The sequence below is a fragment of the Tamandua tetradactyla genome, chromosome 8 (assembly GCF_023851605.1).
Source record: "Tamandua tetradactyla isolate mTamTet1 chromosome 8, mTamTet1.pri, whole genome shotgun sequence".
NCBI lineage: Eukaryota > Metazoa > Chordata > Mammalia > Pilosa > Myrmecophagidae > Tamandua > Tamandua tetradactyla.
Window position 1 is genome coordinate 55,573,018 of NC_135334.1, and position 18,249 is coordinate 55,591,266.

Genomic DNA, 18,249 nt, shown 5'->3' on the forward strand with positions numbered 1-18,249 from the left:
ACTGAAATGCAAATTTCCCACATTTTCACATTGGTGTTTATAGTTGCATTATTGATGACTGTCAAGAGAAATGGAACCAGCCCAAAGGTCCATCAATGGATGAATGGATAAACAAACTATGGTATAAACATATGGTGGAATATTACACAGCTGGACAGAAAAAGTCATGAAGCATGTAACAATGTTGATGAGCCTTGAGGGCATTACACTGAGGAAATTAGCCAGTAACAAAAGACTGATACTATCTGGTCTCGCTAATGTGAGCTAATATTAATGAGTAAACTTTGAGAGTTAAAGTTAAGAATATAAGTTATAAGGAGATAGAAAGAGGAGAGAGATTGGGCAATTGATGCTGAAGGAATATAGAATGTTCAACAGGATTGATTGTAAAGATACAGAAATGGATAGCACAATATTATCTCATGGTAGCGCAATATTGCAAGTACTCTAAACAAAGATGAGTATGAGAATGGTTCAGGGAAGGCTGAGGGGAGGTATGACACCAGAAGGAAAGAAAGAAGATAAAGACAGTGACTATAAAACTTAGTGATGCCTATAGTGAACAATGATGGTGATTAAACATACAAATATAATAATGTTTTAGCCTGAGGGTGAACAAATGAATGTCAATATTGCAAGGTGTCTAAAATGGGATGGTATACAGGAAGAAAAGATTCAATGAATACCAGCATCTCTAATTAACAGTAACATTGTAATATGCTTCCAGTGAATATAATAAAGGCAATATGCCAAAGCTAAATGTCAATTAGCAGGCATATGGGCGAGGGGAATGGGATTCTTTGTGGAAGAAATGAAAATGTCCTCATATAGATTGTGATGGGGAGGGCATGATGTGATTATACTATAGGTTGATATTTTACTTAGGTTGGACTGTATGATGTGTAAATAAAACTGTTTAAAAATGAACACAGAGTTTTAAAAAAAAAGAGAATTCAGGCAAAATTGCATTAATTTGTATCCCTTATGAAGAAATGCATCTCAGACAAATGGAAATCATAAACCTCCACAATAGAGAGAAACATAAGTAGTTTCTTTATTTTTAGCTATGTGAAAACTGTTGCTGCCATGAAATTTTCAAGTTTAAGTTTTCTTATATTCTGTTTGACTCTGTGTGTGTTGTATCTATGAAATCCTAGCAAAACATAAAAGCAACATTCAAGAGTGGTTCTAGAACGACCTTTCTAGACTAGCCAAGTAACCCTTGGCAGATAAAAAGATGGTGTTTAGCAATATTACTTCTCTGCCATTTTCTTAGTTTATAACTTTGGCAAACCATTACATATCTCTACATCTTGGTCTATAACCTGTACATGCTGTTCTCAACTTACAGATTTGTTTAAAGTGTTGGTCAAAGAAATATGTCTGTGAAAGCATGGTATGAAGTTACGGAATTAACAAACAAGCCAGCCACTTCATACCTGCTGCATTGGGGTAGCCATTTCTTGGTGCTCTCTGCCTGGTGCCTCTGAGTTCCCCATGCTGGTTCTGTGTTTTGCCTGGACTGTGATGCTGAAGAAGGTCATTCCAGCCTTCTTTTTCAGCCTGTGAACATGATCTCTTCTGGGACAGCCTTTAAAAAATAATAGTACCAATTAAACATTCCCTCTAAATTATGGCAGCTTAAGAATTAACTGCATGACCATTATTTCATGCCTATGATTCTATAATGTAGTGCTGGCACAATGACAGTGCTTAATAATTATTTTAATAAGTATCTATCTGTGGCCTCTAAAAAAAGGGATCTACACAATACTCCCTCTAATGAACTAGGACAAAATCTAGTTAATCTAGAAAGCATGAAGATTCACTGTGTATTTAAAAAGTCAGGGACTTGAAGTTGACCTTTTCTCTTTCTCTTCATGCTTTCTCAGTATAGAAATGCGCTGAAGTAGTGTGCACTGCCATCTGAGAGGGAGCTAAGCCATCTTGTTTCCTCTTCTCTCAGTGAGGCCAAGGTAATACACTGACTTTCCTGTACTTTAGGAAGCTTGACTCTGAATCAGTGACATTGTTCAGCTCTTTACTCTGTCCTTCTTAGGGCAGCAGACTTCAGGTTCTTTAGACAAAAGTGTCCAGTTATGGATACAGGAAGCTCTTAGCCTCCTCTCTGTGGTGTGACTGCTCATGAAGAGAAATTTCTGCATGGGGACTGGGCATCTTCAAGAGTACATCTGAGTGTAGGAATAGACATTAAATTATATTTCTACAGATATTCACCTACTACTTCCTATGTGGGAAGCATGAAGTGAATGATAATTTCACTCTAGAGATTATTTCCATAAGTAAAACTGATACAGAATACTCAGATTACACAGACCTGAAAGTTGACTTTCAGGTCATTTTTTATATAAAGTTTATATAAGATATTTACCAAGATAGTGCATAATCTATCCCTGTATTTTCTTCATAATTTTGCATTTATGATACATTTTGTTTATAAATATAAAGTGGTCTGCATTCTGCACCTTATGTTAAACTCTTGAAATTAAACCAAGTTTCATTTCTGTAATAAAAAGAAAAAAACTAGTGTAAGATCTGAGTATGTGCTAAAGTGAAGAGGTACCTTAGATTGTGAATGTAGTCCAGGCTACCAGTGCAAATAATAAAAGCATTTATTTGGGATGTAATCATTATCTGCTAAGACTGCATCTTGTTGGTGAATTTCCTGAGGATGATTGGCTATGGGTTTAGGTAGGATTCTGTATTGCAAGAGTCTCTAGGAATAATAATCTCTTAGTATCATCAAAACCTCACCTATGTTCCTAAAACAAATCTCCAAAGGAAAGCTGAGAAGTGTGACATGCAGGTAAGCACTTTCAAAAGAGGATGTCTTAAAATGTCCTGAATAACTGTTACTAGATATCATATGGAAAGCCTTAAAAAACAAACCTGATGCCGGAATTGATTATTTCAGATGATGTGGCAGGTTTTCTATAGTAGGAGCTCTTTTGATGCCTGAAATATACAATTTCTTATTCCAGTTTCACTGTGGTCATTCTTTCTTCTCTCGTGGTTCTCAATTTCTTTGGAGTAGTTGAGGTAGGACCAGAGTTTTCTTTTATGCTCTCAGTCAATAGTTATTTAAGTCTCATTGTGCAGACAGGACAGGGAAGAAAATTCTTCTGGTGATTCTCTTATTCTAAACTGAGCAAGCTGTTCAAAAGTCTTTGGTAATTGAAAGATGCTCGACCTCATGAAACCAGCTTTCAGGGTGACAAGGCATCTGCTATTCCAAATGAAGGAAATCAGGAATGGTGAACTGAATTTGATGTTTGCATTCTCCTTGTCAAATAATTCAGCTTAGGAAATATTTTGGCCCCTGGTTCTACTTTGATATAAAACTCAGCAATTTGCCTCTCTAGGAGTTCAGGTACCCATGCAAACCTATGAAACATTGGATAGAGTCACTAATTATTATAAAAAGTTAATATTCTAATTAGAACCAAAATATTTAATAAGCAGTTGCACAGCTGATAACAGAGTGCTTTTCAAAACCATCACTTGATTCATGTTCAGATAAGGGTTTGCTTACCATGGTGGAAAACAATCTTAGCTTTGTTCTCTTAAGGAAAAATATATATATAATATAAACCAATACGATTTGATCTAGAGAGCCATGTTTGGAAGGCTGGACTACCTTTCCTGGGACAAGAAGCAGGAAGCTTAGCAATACATTTTTGAGCGGTTTGGCAAGGGCTTAACTGTCATTGGATCTTACCACTCATTTCATTGCAAATAAACACTAGCTATCTCTTTGTTTTATTTCACATTCTTTAGATTTCTGGGAGGGAAGTTCTAATTTGCTGAGTCCAGATTACATTCTCATTGCCTGGCAGCCAGGGATGGAGAACCTAGAAGGACAAGGCCAGTACAATATAATAAAAAAACGCGTGATTCTAGAGATTTGGATTTAAATCATAGCTGTCTCATCTGTCACCTATATACCTTTGTCTGGGCAAACCAGACACCTCCTTAAGGTATTAATTTGCTCATCTGTAAAATAACAACAACAATAATAATATCTGAGGATCATGAGACAATAAATAAATGAAAAAGCAAGAGAAAACCATGAATTTTATACATATTATCAAATAATTTATAGGTATGAAGCCAGGTTGCATTACTTCCCCCAGGACAGAGAAGATCTTAAAAAAAAAAAAAATCTGAAGAATCTGTGGGTTGGGTCATTCTGACCTGACATTATTTCCAGTAAATAGTAAAGACATTCTGTGAGTATATGATTGTATCACTTTGTGATTTTTAATTCTTTTTTATGAGAGAAGTTGTGGGAACAACCATGCATGAAATACTGGATTCCCATACACCACCCTAAAAACAGCACCTTGCATTGGTGTGGGACATTTTTGCAATTGATAATAGCACATTTTTATAATTGTATTATTAATTAAAGTCCATGGTTTAACTTAGGGTTCACTGTTTATGTGGTGAAGTACCACAGTTTTTAAAAAATTTTATTTTGTTACCATATATACCATCTAACATTTCCTTTTTAAATCACATTCAGATATATATTTCAGTGCTATTAACTGCATCCACAATGTTGTGCTACAATCACCACCTCCATTATCAAAATATTTCCGTCATTCCAAATAGGAACCCTGTGTATTTTAAGCCTTAACTTCTCTTTCCCCATCCTCACTCTGTCTGCTGGTAATCTGTATTCTAGATTCTGAATCTATGAGTTTGCTTATTAAAATTGTTGCAAATCAGTGAGATCATATAATATTTATCCTTTCGTATCTGGCTTGTTTCAATCAGTGTGATGTCCTCAAGGTTTATCCACGTTGTCACATGCATCAGGGCTTCATTTCTTTTCATGGCTGAATAATTGCATGTTTATACCACATTTTGTTTATCCATTCACTGATTGATAGACACTTGGGTTGCTTTCATCTTATGGCAATTGTGAATAATACTGCTGTGAACATCAGTGTGCAAATGTCTGTTCAAATCTCTACTTTCAGTTCTTCTGGATATATAACTAGCAGTGGGATTGCCAGGTCGTATAGTAGTACTATTCTTAGCTTTCTGAGGAACTGCCAGACTGTCTTCCACAGCAGCTACACATTTTACATAGCTGCCAACAATGAATGAGTGTTCCTATTTTCCAGATCCTCTCCAACACTGATTTCCCATTTTTAGTAGCCATTCTAATGGGTATGAAATGGCTTCTCTTTGTGGTTTTGATTTGCATTTTCTTGATGACTAATGTTGTTGAGCATCTTTTCATGTGCTGTCTGGCTATCTGTATATTTTCTTTTAAGAGACGTCCATTCAAATCTTTTGCCCCTTTTAAATTAGGTTGTCTTTTTTGGTTACTTTGAAGGATTTCCTTATATATTCAGGATATTAAACTTTTATAGATATGTGGTTGGCAAATATTTATTCCCATTGTGCAGGCTGTCATTTTACTTTTATGATAAAATTCTTTGAGGCTCAAAAGTTTTTAAATTTGGAGAAGTCCTATTTATCTATTTTTCTTTTGTGCTTATTCTTTCGGTGTAAAGCCTAAGAAACTATTGTCTAACACAAGGTCCTAAAAATATGGCCCCACATTTTCTTACAGGAGCTTGGTAATTCTAGCTCTAATGTATTTAGGTCTTTGATACATTCTGAGTTTTCTTAGTATGTGGTATGTGGTATGAGGTTCAAGTCCTCATTCCTTTTTTGCTAATGGAGATCTAATTTTTCCAGCATCATTTTTTGAAAGGACTGTTCTTTCCCAATAGAGTGTTCTTAGCAACCTTGTCAAAAATCAGTTGCCCATAAATGTGAGGGTAATTTCTGAGCTCTCAATTCTATTCCATCAGTTTATATATTTTTGGCTTGTGCAAGTACCATGCTGTTTTGATAACTGCAGTGTTGTAATAGGTTTTAAGGTCATGATTTGTGAGTCTTCCAACTTCATTCATCATTTTCAGAGTAACTGTAGCTATTCTGGACCACTTACCCTTCCATATAAATTTGATGATTGCCTTTTCAATTTCTTCAAAGAAAGGTGGTGGGAATTTTTATAGGAATTGCATTGAACCTATAAATTGCTTTGGGTAGTATTAACATCTTAACTATACTTAGACTTCCAATTCGTGAACATAGAATGTACTTATTTAGTTTATCTTTGAATTTATTTTTATTTTTTTTCTTTTTGCAATGGCAGGCTCTGGGAATCAAACATGGGTTTCGAGCATGGCAGGCAAGAATTCTGCCACTGAGCCATCATTGCACCACCCTGTTTAGGTCATCTTTAACTTTTTAGCAATTTTTTTTAGTTTTCTGTGTACAAGGCCTTTACATCCTTGGTTAAATTTACTTCTAGATATTTGATTATTTTAGTTGCTATTGTGAATGGAATTCTTTTTCTTGATTATTCTTCCGAGTGTTCATTGTATGTAGAAGCATTGCTGATTTGGGGGTGTTGATCTTGTATCCTGCCATTTTGCTGAATTTATTTATTAGCTCTAAGAGCTATTTTTGTGAATTTTTCAGGATTTCTTGTATATAGAGTTATATACTTGGCAAATAGAGAAGTTTTACTTCTTCCTTTTCAACCTGGATATCTTTTATTTCATTTCAACTTGGATATCTTTTATTTCATTTTCTTGTCTAATTGCTCTAAAAAGAGCTTCCAATACAATGTTGAATAACAATGGGCACAGGGAGCATGCTTATCTTCTTACTGATCTTAGAGGGAAATCTTTCAGTCTTTTTCACCATTTTGTTAGTTTATAAGCTGCCAGAATGTGATTTATCAGAACTGGGATGGCTTTTTAAAAAGGGGTATTCAATAAGTTACAAGTTTACTAGGAGTATAAAATTGTCTAAACTAAGGCATCCAAGGAAAGATACCTTAATTCAAGAAAGGCTGATGAGTCAGGAACACCTCTGTCAGCTGGGTAGTCACGTGTCTGGCAACTGCTGGTCCCTTGTTCCTGGGCTCCATTGCTTTCAGCCTATGTCCCTGTGTGGTTTCTCACTTCACTTCTTCAGGTATGACTCTCATTTCTTTTGACTTCCCTTAGATCTCTCCAGATTCTGGCTAGCTTAATATCTCATGGCAATGTCTGCTGGACTCCAAGCATCTGTGTCAGCTCTCTCTCTGGGTTGGGCCCTTTGTTTCTGTTACTTCTGTCATTTCTGACTCTTTACAAAATGTTTCCACTTTTAAAGGATTCCAGTAAACTAATCAAGCCCCACCTGGCATGGGTGGAATCACATCTCCATCTAATCAAAGGTCACACCCCAAATTGGGTATGTCACATCTCCATAGAGATAATTTAATCAAAAGTTTCCAACCTGCAGTATTGAATCAGGATTAAAAGAAATTGGTTGCTATACAAGATTGAATTGAGATTAAAACAAAACTTTTCTAGGGTACATGATTCTTTCAAACCAGCACAACCATTAAATAAGATGTTAATTGTGGGTTTTTCATTTGTGTCGTTTATCATGTTGAGGAAGTTTCCTTCTATTCCTAGGTTTCTAGGTGTTTTTTTATCAAGAAAGGTCTTGTATTTTGTCAAATGCCTTTTCTGCATCAAAGTAATCATGTGTTTTTTTTTCCATGTTAATTTTTTCCCTTCATTCTGTTAATGTGCTATATTACATTAATTTTCTTATGATGAACCAACCTTGGATGCAAGGGATATATCCCACTTGATAATGGCAGATAGTTTTTCAATATGCTGTTGAATTTGGTTTGATAGTATTTTATTGGGGAATTTTGCATCTACATTCATAAGAAAAATTGGTCTCTAGTTTTCTTTTCTTATGCTTATTTTTATCTGGCTTTGGTATGAGGGTAATGTTATCCTCATAGAATGAATTAGGGAGTATTCCTTTCTCTTCAATTTTTTTGGAAGAGTTTGAGCAGAATTGGAGTTAAGCCTGCTTGAAATGTTTAGTAGAATTCTCTTGTGAAGTCATCTGGTCCTGGTATATTCTTTTTTAGGAAGTCTTTTGACTACTGATTTAATCTCTTTACTAGTAATTGGATTGCTGAGATCTTCTGTTTCTCCTTGAGCCAATGTAGATAGTTTGTTGTTAAGAATTTGTCCATATCATCTAGGTTATCTGATTTATTGGCATACAGTTGTTCATTTTATATTCTTATAATGCCCCCTTTCCTTTTCTGATCTTCATTATTTATATTCTTTTCTTTTCTTTGTCAGTCTAGCTAAAGATTTGTAGATTTATTGTTCTTTCAAAGAATGAACTTTTGGTTTGGTTGATTTTCTCTATTCTTTTGTATTCTATTTCATTTATCTCCATTCTGATCATTGACATTTTCTTCCTGCTGCTCACTTTGGACTTAGTTCGCTCTTCTTTTTTCTAGTTCTTCCTGTTTTCAGATTTGATCTCAGATCTGAAGTCTTTCTTCTTTTTTAATATAAGTGTTTAGAGCTATAAATTTCTCTCTCAGCACTGCCTTTGCTGCATCTCATAAGTTTTGGCATGTTGTAGTTTCATTTTCATTTGCCTCCAGATATTTCCTAATTTCACTTGTGATTTCCTCTTTAATCCATTGGTCCTTTAAGAGTATGTTGTTTATTTTCCACATAAATTTTGTGAATTTCCAGTTTCTCCCTTTGTTATTTATTTCAAGATTCATTCTGTTGTGGTTATATAATTTACTTTTTATGATTTCAATATTTTTGAATGTATTGAGATTTGTTTTGTGTCTAGTTTGCAAGCTGTCAAAATATGATATACCAGAAATAGAACAGCTTTTAAAAAGGAAAGTTTATTAAGTTGCAAGTTTACAGTTCTAAGGCCATGAAAATGTCCAAATTAAGGCAAGGCTATGAAAATGTCTAGATTAATGCACCAACAAGAGGATACCTTCATTCAAGAAACGCCAATGAAGTTCGGGTTTCTCTCTCCACTGGAAGGGTACACAGAGAAGTCTACTAGCTTTCTCTCCAGGCTTCTTGTTTCATGAAGCTCCCCAGGGGACATATGCCTTCTTCATCTCCAAAGGTGCTTGGCTGCATGGGCTCTAAAGCTTTTTCCAGAATGGTTCCCTCTTGAAGGGCAAGGGACCCAACCTTGAATGGGTAGAGACACATCTTATACTGTTTTTGTCCCTCACTTCAATGAATGCCTACTTTTATATTTGTTTGATTTCTTGTGTTGTACCATATTGAGTGCCTCCCCATTTCTAACTAGATATATTTTTCATCTGTTTTCCTTATGGTTACTATGGTGTTTAAATTTGGCATCCTAAATATGTAGCAGTCATTTTTAGCTTGAAACCAATTTAATTTCACTGGCATTCATATATACTTTCCCTATATCTCTCTGTTTCTCCACCTTTTTTAGTACTTGTTATTACTTAAATCTTTGTATATGTCCCAAAACATGGATCTATCATTACTTTTTATGGATTTGAATTTTAACACCTGTAGGAAGTATGAAGTAGAGTTACATAACAAACAGTTCGCTACAATAATACTGGCATTTACAACTGCCCAAATGGTCACCTTTACTACAGACCTTTATTTGTTTATGCTGCCTTAAACCAACATCTAGTGTCCTTTCTTTTCAGTCTCAATAACTTCTTTTAGCATTACTTTGTAGAGCAGGTCTAGAGTTATGATGAACTCCTTCAGCTTTGGCTTCTCTGAGAATATCTTAATCTCTCCCTCATTTCTGAAACAAAGTCTTATCAGATACAGAATTCTTGACTGGCAGCTGTTCTCCTTCAGTACTTCAAATATTTTAACACACTGCCTTCTTACCCCATGGTTTCCAATGAGAAATTGGTACTCAATCTAATTGGGACTCCCTTATATGTGACATGTTGCTTTTCTCTTGCAATTTTAAGAAATCCGTCCTTGTCCTTTGGATTCAATGGTGTGATCAATATAAGGTGGGATGTATTTTTCTTTGTGTTTGTCCTTTTTGATATTCTCTGAGCCTCTCAGATGTGTATAATCACATTTTTTTGTTTTGTTTGGGAAGTTCTCTGCCATTATTTCTTTGAATATTCCTTCTGCCTCTTTCTCTCCTTCTTCCTGTAGGATTCCCATAATGCATGTATTGGTGTGCTCAGTGGTATCACATAACTGTACTTGGTTATATTTTCTCTTAATATTTTTTTCTTTCTGCTCCTCAGACTGACTCATTTCAAGTGTCTTGTCTTCAAATTCACTGATTGTTTCTTCTGCCAACTCTAAACTTCTCTTGAAACCCTCCATGTTCATTAAGCTATTTTCTCTTCAGTTATTGTGAAGGATTTTGTACTTCAATTATCATGGTCTTCAACACCAATAGTTCTGTTTGGTTCTTTTCTAAAATTTCTATTTCTTTACTAACACTCTTATATTGCTCATTAATTGTCTTCCTGATATTCTTTAGTTGTTTCTCTGTATCTCCTTGTATGTTTTTAAGATTATTTTTTAAAGGCTTTTTCAGCATGCCCATATTCTCATCTTCTTCATTGCTGTTTTGTGGATTTTTATCCTCTTCCGTGTGTGTGCCATCATTTCATGTTTGTTTGCTTCTCTTGTATTCTTGTTGTACATTGTATGTTGTTTGTTTGTTTGCTTGTTTTGGCCTGGGCAGGCTCTTGAAATCAAACCCTGGTCTCTGGCGTGGCAGGTGAGAATCCTGCCACTGAGCCACCATTGCCCCACCCACTGTATGTTTTAATATTTTAAAATGTTAACTCTGTGATTTATTCCTTGAGATGTCTGTTTCTTGGTTTTAAAACCAGCTGGTGATAAGATAGAGATTTTCTTGGGCTTCAGCTGTCCTATCAGGAAGGTCTCCCCAAGGAAAATGCAGTGTCTAGGGTGTTCCCTGTCGTTGTGGACCTTTCTCTTCTCCTGGACCTTTGCTTGTGCGTTATTTCAGTGTTTATGAGAGGTTGATTATCTCCTCTTGTTTACCTTCCCAGGTGTTTGAAGCTGGCAGGCCTTTATCTCAGACTTTCCTCTGTAGATTTTTACCCTCCTTTCATTGACTCAAGCTGCTTTTGCCTGGGGGGCAAATTTGGGGAGGAGGGCACAGTGGAGAGTACTTTCCCAAGTCAGTCTTCCCCAAACAGCCAAAACAGGGCCAGGGACCAATGAAGTCCCTGGTGCAGACTGGCTCCAAAGTGCCCTGAGGAGGGGATCAGGAATGCTGCCAAAAGCTTCTCCAGTGGCTCCCCAAAACTGAGCTTCCATGTCCTGCTCAGCAAATGCAGCCTTCAGAAAACTGTTCCCCCAGCTCTGACAAAGTGCAGCATCTTAAGTCTCCACCACACCACCCCTGTTCTGAGCAGGTTGAAGCAATGACTGACCTCAGGGCTGGAGCCCCAGAGATCCAAAAGCCATGATCAGTGATTGGGTATGGTCACCACTGGCCTTGGGGAAGAGGATTTTTATGTCTCTTTCTGTCACCAGTGAGCAGACAGGCCCTGTGTGGGCTGCTGCATGAATGGAGCACAGGTTCTGGTAGCCACCACCATGCAGAGAGATCAATTCATATTCTTTACTGTAATATAGCTTCCTCTTCCTTCTGCTTTTCCCTAGATGCTGTATAGTGTTCTCCTCATCCCTAGAGTTTCAAAATAGCTGTTTCAGACAGTTCCTGCCTATTTAGTAGTTGTTTTGGTGGAAAGACTGAGTCCTGATTTCCCTACTCTACCATCTTCCCACAATCCCTCCACACACACTCACACACACAGTAAATGTCTTTTTGAGCATTTTCTCCTCACTTATTAGATCCCACCTAGGATCATGTATTGTATTTAATTGTCCTTGTCTCTTTATTTATTCTTTCTTTGTTTTAATTGTAGGAACACATATATAATATGAATTTTTCCATCTCAACTACCCCTAATCATACCATTCAGTGCTATCAATCACATTCACAATAATGTGGTACCCTCACAACCTTACATTATTAAAACTTTGCCCTCTCCCTAAACAGAAGCTCTATACCCAGTATGTATAACTTCCCATTCCCCCACCCCTCATTTCTGGCAATATGTACTCTAATTACTGTGTCTGTGAGCTTGCATTTTTCTGCAATATTTTCTTTGTAATTACCATGGAATTTTAATATCCTAGATCTTTAACAATCTCATTTACTTTAATACCAAATTAACTTCAATAATATATACAAACTATGTTCCTATGCCCCTCCATCCCCCCACCTTATGCAGTTCTTGTCACAAATTACATAATTTTACATTATGAGTCCAAAACCACTGAGTTTTTTTATTACTACTTTTTATATACTTACCTTTTAGATACTGTAGGAAGTAGAAAGTGCCATCTTGACTTCTTTGGGGTCCCATAAATACTTTTCAATAAAAATAATCTGATGTCTAATATCTTCCGTAAGTCTACTTTTTACACTAATCAAATTTCTTGCATTAGATATAATAAATAATTGTACATGTGTGCAGCTGGTGAACTCTGCATTTTGTGGTTGAATTCTTTGCAAAGGGTTTACATACTGTGATATAATTCATATTTTCAATTTTCTACTTCATTTCAATTACAGTGCTTATTATAAGAGATGAAATTTTCATTTAGTATGCCTGCTATTTTTAATTAGAAATAAAGCTCTTAGTGGAACTCAAATTTATAGCATCACTTTTGTTTCAGAAGCATTCACTCTGGAACATTTTGAGAACTAAGAAACTGTAGTAATTTCTAAATTTTTCAATTATGAAAATTGAAATATGAGAAGTACTGATTTTACTTATATCTCAGACTGAGCTAGTGATGACTTGCATGTAAAGTGTAGTAGATCTACAGCAACAACAGCAAGCTTCCAGTTGTTTTGTGCTTATTATGGTGGTTATTGCTTCTACATGTATTTTTTCTAATCCTCACAACTCCATAAGAAGGTAATATTTTCCCTGTTTTCCAAATGAGGAAGCCTTGAGAAGAAATCATTCATTTCTGCTTGAGAAACTCTATCAGGGTCGTACATAAAGCTGTGTTTTCAACTACTGCCAGAAAGCTAGTGAGATGGTGTAGGGAAAGTCACATCTTCAAGAAACCTGAAACATATTCAAAATAGAAGATGAAAAAGAATGGTGGAGAGGAGGATGAACAGACAAATACGCCAAGTGGGAAAGCTCTGGTCAAGGACTTCACATAGAAAAGAAAATGTAATGCCATGGTTTTTGTCACACACTTTTGAAAATAATATCATAACCACCAGCCTTCAGCATCCTTGCGGGATTCTTCCTTCATTTATACACCATACGGAAATTCTGCAAAATTCTGTAATGTGAATGAAAGAGATATGCTATCTGAAATAATATGTCCATCAGAGGGCTGCCAACCGGCTGTTCCTGGCAAATCATTTAAATTTAAATTTTTGTGTTGTGCACATGGAAGTGTGCAATTCCTGTTGAATTTTGTAACTCCCAAGGGTATGTCTTCTTTTTGCAGCTGCTGCATTCATTTGCATTTCAATATGGGTATTTAGAGGTCAACTGACTGTATTTCAGGCACAGTTATAAATGACAGACCCTGCAGGTATTAGAAACTGGTGTCTCTCTAGGCATGTGGATACAGCTGTGGGTTCCCAGTGTCACCACACTGCCTATAACAGAATATAGTGTTAGGCAAGAGAATGAATGATTTATGTGATGTCATTATTCACTCCAGCCCTTTCATAGACTATTTTTTTCCCTTCCTGATATTACTAGTCTCTGTCCAAGCCTTTTCAGTTTCCAAAATCCTTTATTCCCCATTCTTAACCTATACTCCCAAGAAGCTATCTACGCCTTCATTATAACATTGATTTTTCTGTCTGGCACACTATATGTTAAATACCATATAGCAAGTTTATTTCATATTCGTCCATCATTAATATGATCCCTGAATATTCTATTCACAATGTTAAACACTGTTTTAGTTGTCAGAAAGAAAATGATTAAAAAGATCAATGGGGACCCAGTTTCTCATAGATCCGATTTTCTACTCATCTTTAAATCTCATAATATGTTTAAAGGCTTTTGCATCAAATAAGTGCTTAGTTGATGTTAAATGAAGGAATGAATAGCCCATTCTAAGCCTTGATGTCAGGAACTGTGGAGTGTAGAAGATGAAGGCGACAGTTTTAGCCTTCAGGGAGCTCATACTCTATGGTGGGTACAGATAAGGATGTAGATAATTCTAATGCATGGCATAAAGTGTTACGTGTTGTAATAGAGGTATAAATACATTTCTATGGGAGCATGGAATGACAGATTAATTCTGGCTCTGGGGATGCTCTGCCTTTCTGTTATGGCAGGAAACAAATTATTGTGTCTTCCACTGTGTATAACTGGAATCCATTTTCCATATGCATAAGGAATGAGTATATGCATAAAATAAATAAGAGAGAGGAGAATTTTTTTCCTGCAATTTTTGTCATTGCAATTTTTACAATATGTTATCCAATGGCATCTTGCAGATTTATAATCTCTTTCCTAGATAAAATGCAAACCCATCCCTTATTTCCTCATTCCCTTTACTAACCTTTCCCAACTGATGGGCAAAGAGGAAATAATAAGGATAATCTGAAAGTATTTTAGAACCTGATATAAGGGATAACATAAATAATTAATTTGGGATATTTTTAAAGTGTTATCTGTTTCATTATTCTATGACCATGAGTTATGTTGCTGAAAACATTCTTAAATCGTGTTCTCTTTTGCCCCTCATAATGAAAACAGCATTAATCGAGGAGTTAAGTATATGAGGGGGTCTGAGGCCAACTGCCATTAACTAAAGGTATGACTTTAGAGAAATCATTTCTCTCATTTGTAAAATTAGTTTATTGTATCAGATTAGGAATCACTATCTCAGATGAATACATGTGCCAGAGATGTGATGTAAATTGGCAGATTAGCATTTGCCATGTGGCGCCAGTGTTGCCACACCTTCCAATTTTTCAACAGAACCTGTGGACCTGGAGTTTTATGTGAAATTTCCATAAAATAACATTTAGGCCAAAAAAAAAAAACATTTTACAGACCAAATTCAGCCCAAAGGCTTCTTCCCTCTTACAGCTAAGCCTAGATGCTCTTTAAAGTCCCTTGTATTTCAGATATTCTCTGATTCTGAATTATTAAGGCATTCTGCCTTTCCTTTGTTTAACTGTTACTGAACTTGAAAGTTCTGGTTCCCCAGATGAATCAAAGAACATGCTCTGAGAACTGTGAAATTAAATTACAATCACAGATTGGAGCATTTTGGTTTCTGCTAATCCTTTTGATTTGATTAAACAGTAAAATTAAGATTGAATGTTAAGTGCTCACAATCAGGGATACAGATTTTTAAAATTTTGAAAGGAGGGAAACAACCATCCTTCCCTGCTTCCATGTCCTCTCCGCAGGGGGCTGTGAGGCAGACCTAGCCTGAGGGTAGCAGGCAAGTTTGGGTTGGCACAAATCTTATGACTCGTTTAGGCCTGGCCAACACTAGACCCTTAAAAATAGTCCTTGTGCAAAATAAATACTACTGGGTGGAATCCAGTTCTTTTGGTACACTAATTAACATGCTAACTAATTAGCATGCCTCTCTTCCTACCTCTTCGCGGATAAGAAAAGAAGTCTGGATAAAATTAGCCATTTTATTACGTGCACTCAGGACTTTAAAATTTGCCTAATGAGAGGAAATTCTTTAGGTCCACACTAACTTCTAATCCCGGGGCCATACTGCATTTTTTTTTTAAGAACAGAAGTACTGACTTACTCATATTTTTATCAACAGCATTCAGCTCCACGTCAGATGCACAGTAAGGAGTCAATAATATGTTTTATCAATAACCTATTCTCTGAATGGGTCAATGAATAAATTAACTAATTAGGGAGAATTACTCTCTAGGGCCAAAGTAACAAGAACAAAGGAAATGAATATAACTCTGTGAGTTCTATTAATACATTTAAAGAAAGATTGGGTCAACCAAAGGAGGGTAGAGAGGCTGGAAATACAGAATCGGAAAAATTCCCCTGAACTCTTACTGCATCCCTAGTGATCTCAGAAAGTTCTGTACTCCAGGTATTATCTCATGATCTTGAACATTTTGAGTATAATGTTATGTGATTCTTGAACTTGTTTAAATCCTGTAGTGAGTGTTGATTTTTGTTTTAAAACAGGCAGTAATCTGGTTAGTGTCAGGTTGCAAATCTTTATTTGCCTTCTATGGACTGTGCTTCCAATGTCAGTTCCATTTCCAAAGCCTTTGTTTTTCCATCAGAATTTGTTGCATATGTGTCTCTTAAATGGCCAATCTTGGACCTAGGCAGTGTTCATCCCAGTAGTTCATTCAGTTCTCAAAACTTCAGTTTACAGGTAGGAGCCAGACCCATACCTGTACAACTCAGGGGTGGGCCCAGGAATCCATAGTCAATGTTATGACATTGTCCTGTTGAGCCCCCTCCTCTTCATGATCTCCTTGGCACTTACTCGTTTCCATCTCTTTCTACCCATCCCCATTCCTGGTCCTCTTAATAAAAATATGAGGCTTTAGTTTCCACCTCTGCCCCATATTTCCTGTTCCTGTGACTGGATCTGCTACAGGAGACAAGTGGAGAGAGGCTAGAGAAAGTAAAAGGCAATGGGGGGATTTCTCCATATTCTTGAGACACTTTTCTTTGGGGACTAAAGGCACCTGCCCAGCCACCATTGTCTTCGCTGCCGCCACCTGCCACAATCTCCGCTACAGAGTTTCCTGGGGGCTTGGATGAGAGAAAACACAAGTAAACAGATGAAAATGGGATTTCCCCTACTCACTCTGACTTGTAGGGAGCCCCTTTCCTCTCTCAACATCAAAAAATTAGAGGACTTCTCTTGGGACATTATATCTGCATCAGTATGTAGGCCCATGTTTTGAGTTGCCTTTTGTTCAAGCCTGGAGATACTGGAGGAAAAGACCTGGAACTCCTGTATGTTCAATGGCATTTTGAGTCATGCTTTCCTTTCCCAATCTGCCTTTATTTTTCAGCGTCCTCAGATGCTCCACGAGTTCTGTCCAGAGTTTTTAGCTGTATTCAGTGGCAAAGACAGGGCAGAGTGTGCTTACTCCATCTTGACTGGAACAAAATTTTTCTGTTTTGGTTGTATTAGCTGGTGAAATCATCCAATACTGCTTGCTGGGATTGTCTGGTCCAACTGACACAGTTCCTATTTCAAGTTGCCTTTGCTGTTTAGGCTTTTTTGTGTGATTCTGCAACAGAATGATCACTCCTAGTAAACTGATTTGTCAATCTGAGAACGAGACCTAACATTTGGTGTTTTTACCAAGAAAGTGACATTCTCTGAGGCATCCTGTCATCTATCTGACCTCATGCATTGTACTCAGCCAATATTAGTAGTACCAATTATGTGCCAGATGCTGTGCTAGACATCAGGGCTACATGTATATGAAAAACATACAGACCCTATCCTCAGGGAGTCCACAGTGCATTGGAAACCCTCAACATTTTATCACCAGTGTGACAAGAGAACAAAGCAGAGTCTTATATCCAGACTACAGCAAGCAACTTCCACATAGGGTGTTAGTATAAGATAAAATCTGTTCCAGTGCTGTAAGAAAAGAGAGCAGAACCTTAACTCCAGGCTAATGGGGCCATGTTTGCATTAAATAGAAAATCTAAAGACAAGTATGTTCCAGCTGTATAGAATGAAATGCACAGAAGCCCAGATATGTCAGAATAATTTAAATCTCTAAATCGGCATTTCAGAAAGACCAATTTATATCTACATTGGGTATACGTAGATTAGAGCAGGGCAAGATTAAAGATGAGAAGATCTGCTGGGAGGTTGTTGCAGTAACCCAAACAACCAACTATAAGACACTCTGGGACTAATTTAAGAAATGATCCCATAGCTATACATAGGAATACTATGCAGCCAGTAAATAATGGCTGTATGTACTGATATGGAAAGAACTTCAATCTCCACAATATATTGTTAAAAGCAAGATATAGAAGAGCATGTATGTATGCTGTCATTTATAAGAGGACATTTATATGCTTATATATATATATATTTGTAAATTAAGCCATTATCTCTTAAAGGAATGCTAAGTTTAGGAAATTTGGTAAGTTGAATATCTGATAAGAATGACTGCTTCTGGTGAGAATAATTGAGTGACTGAGTGCAGGTAAAGAGGGATTTTTCATTTTATAATCTTTGGTCTCAAGTCCAAATATACATATGTACAGAAACATAAATAATTAAGAAATTCTGAGAACCTGAATTTAGGTGG

General features: G+C 36.5%; 1 protein-coding gene and 1 long non-coding RNA gene across 4 annotated transcripts in view; one reads left to right on the forward strand and one right to left on the reverse strand.

Moving 5' to 3' along the window:
- The window catches only part of GRM5 (glutamate metabotropic receptor 5), a 543,390-nt gene that overhangs the window by 421,482 nt on the left and 103,659 nt on the right, over positions 1-18,249 (forward strand). The window lies entirely within an intron of this gene.
- Positions 1-18,249, reverse strand: part of LOC143644390 (uncharacterized) — a 205,198-nt gene that overhangs the window by 85,793 nt on the left and 101,156 nt on the right. The window contains exons 4-6 of the long non-coding RNA XR_013156663.1: positions 12,274-13,042; positions 2,911-3,405; positions 1,440-1,591 (exon numbers count right to left, since the gene is read on the reverse strand). This is a non-coding gene — a long non-coding RNA (uncharacterized LOC143644390). The remainder of the gene's footprint in view (positions 1-1,439; positions 1,592-2,910; positions 3,406-12,273; positions 13,043-18,249) is intronic.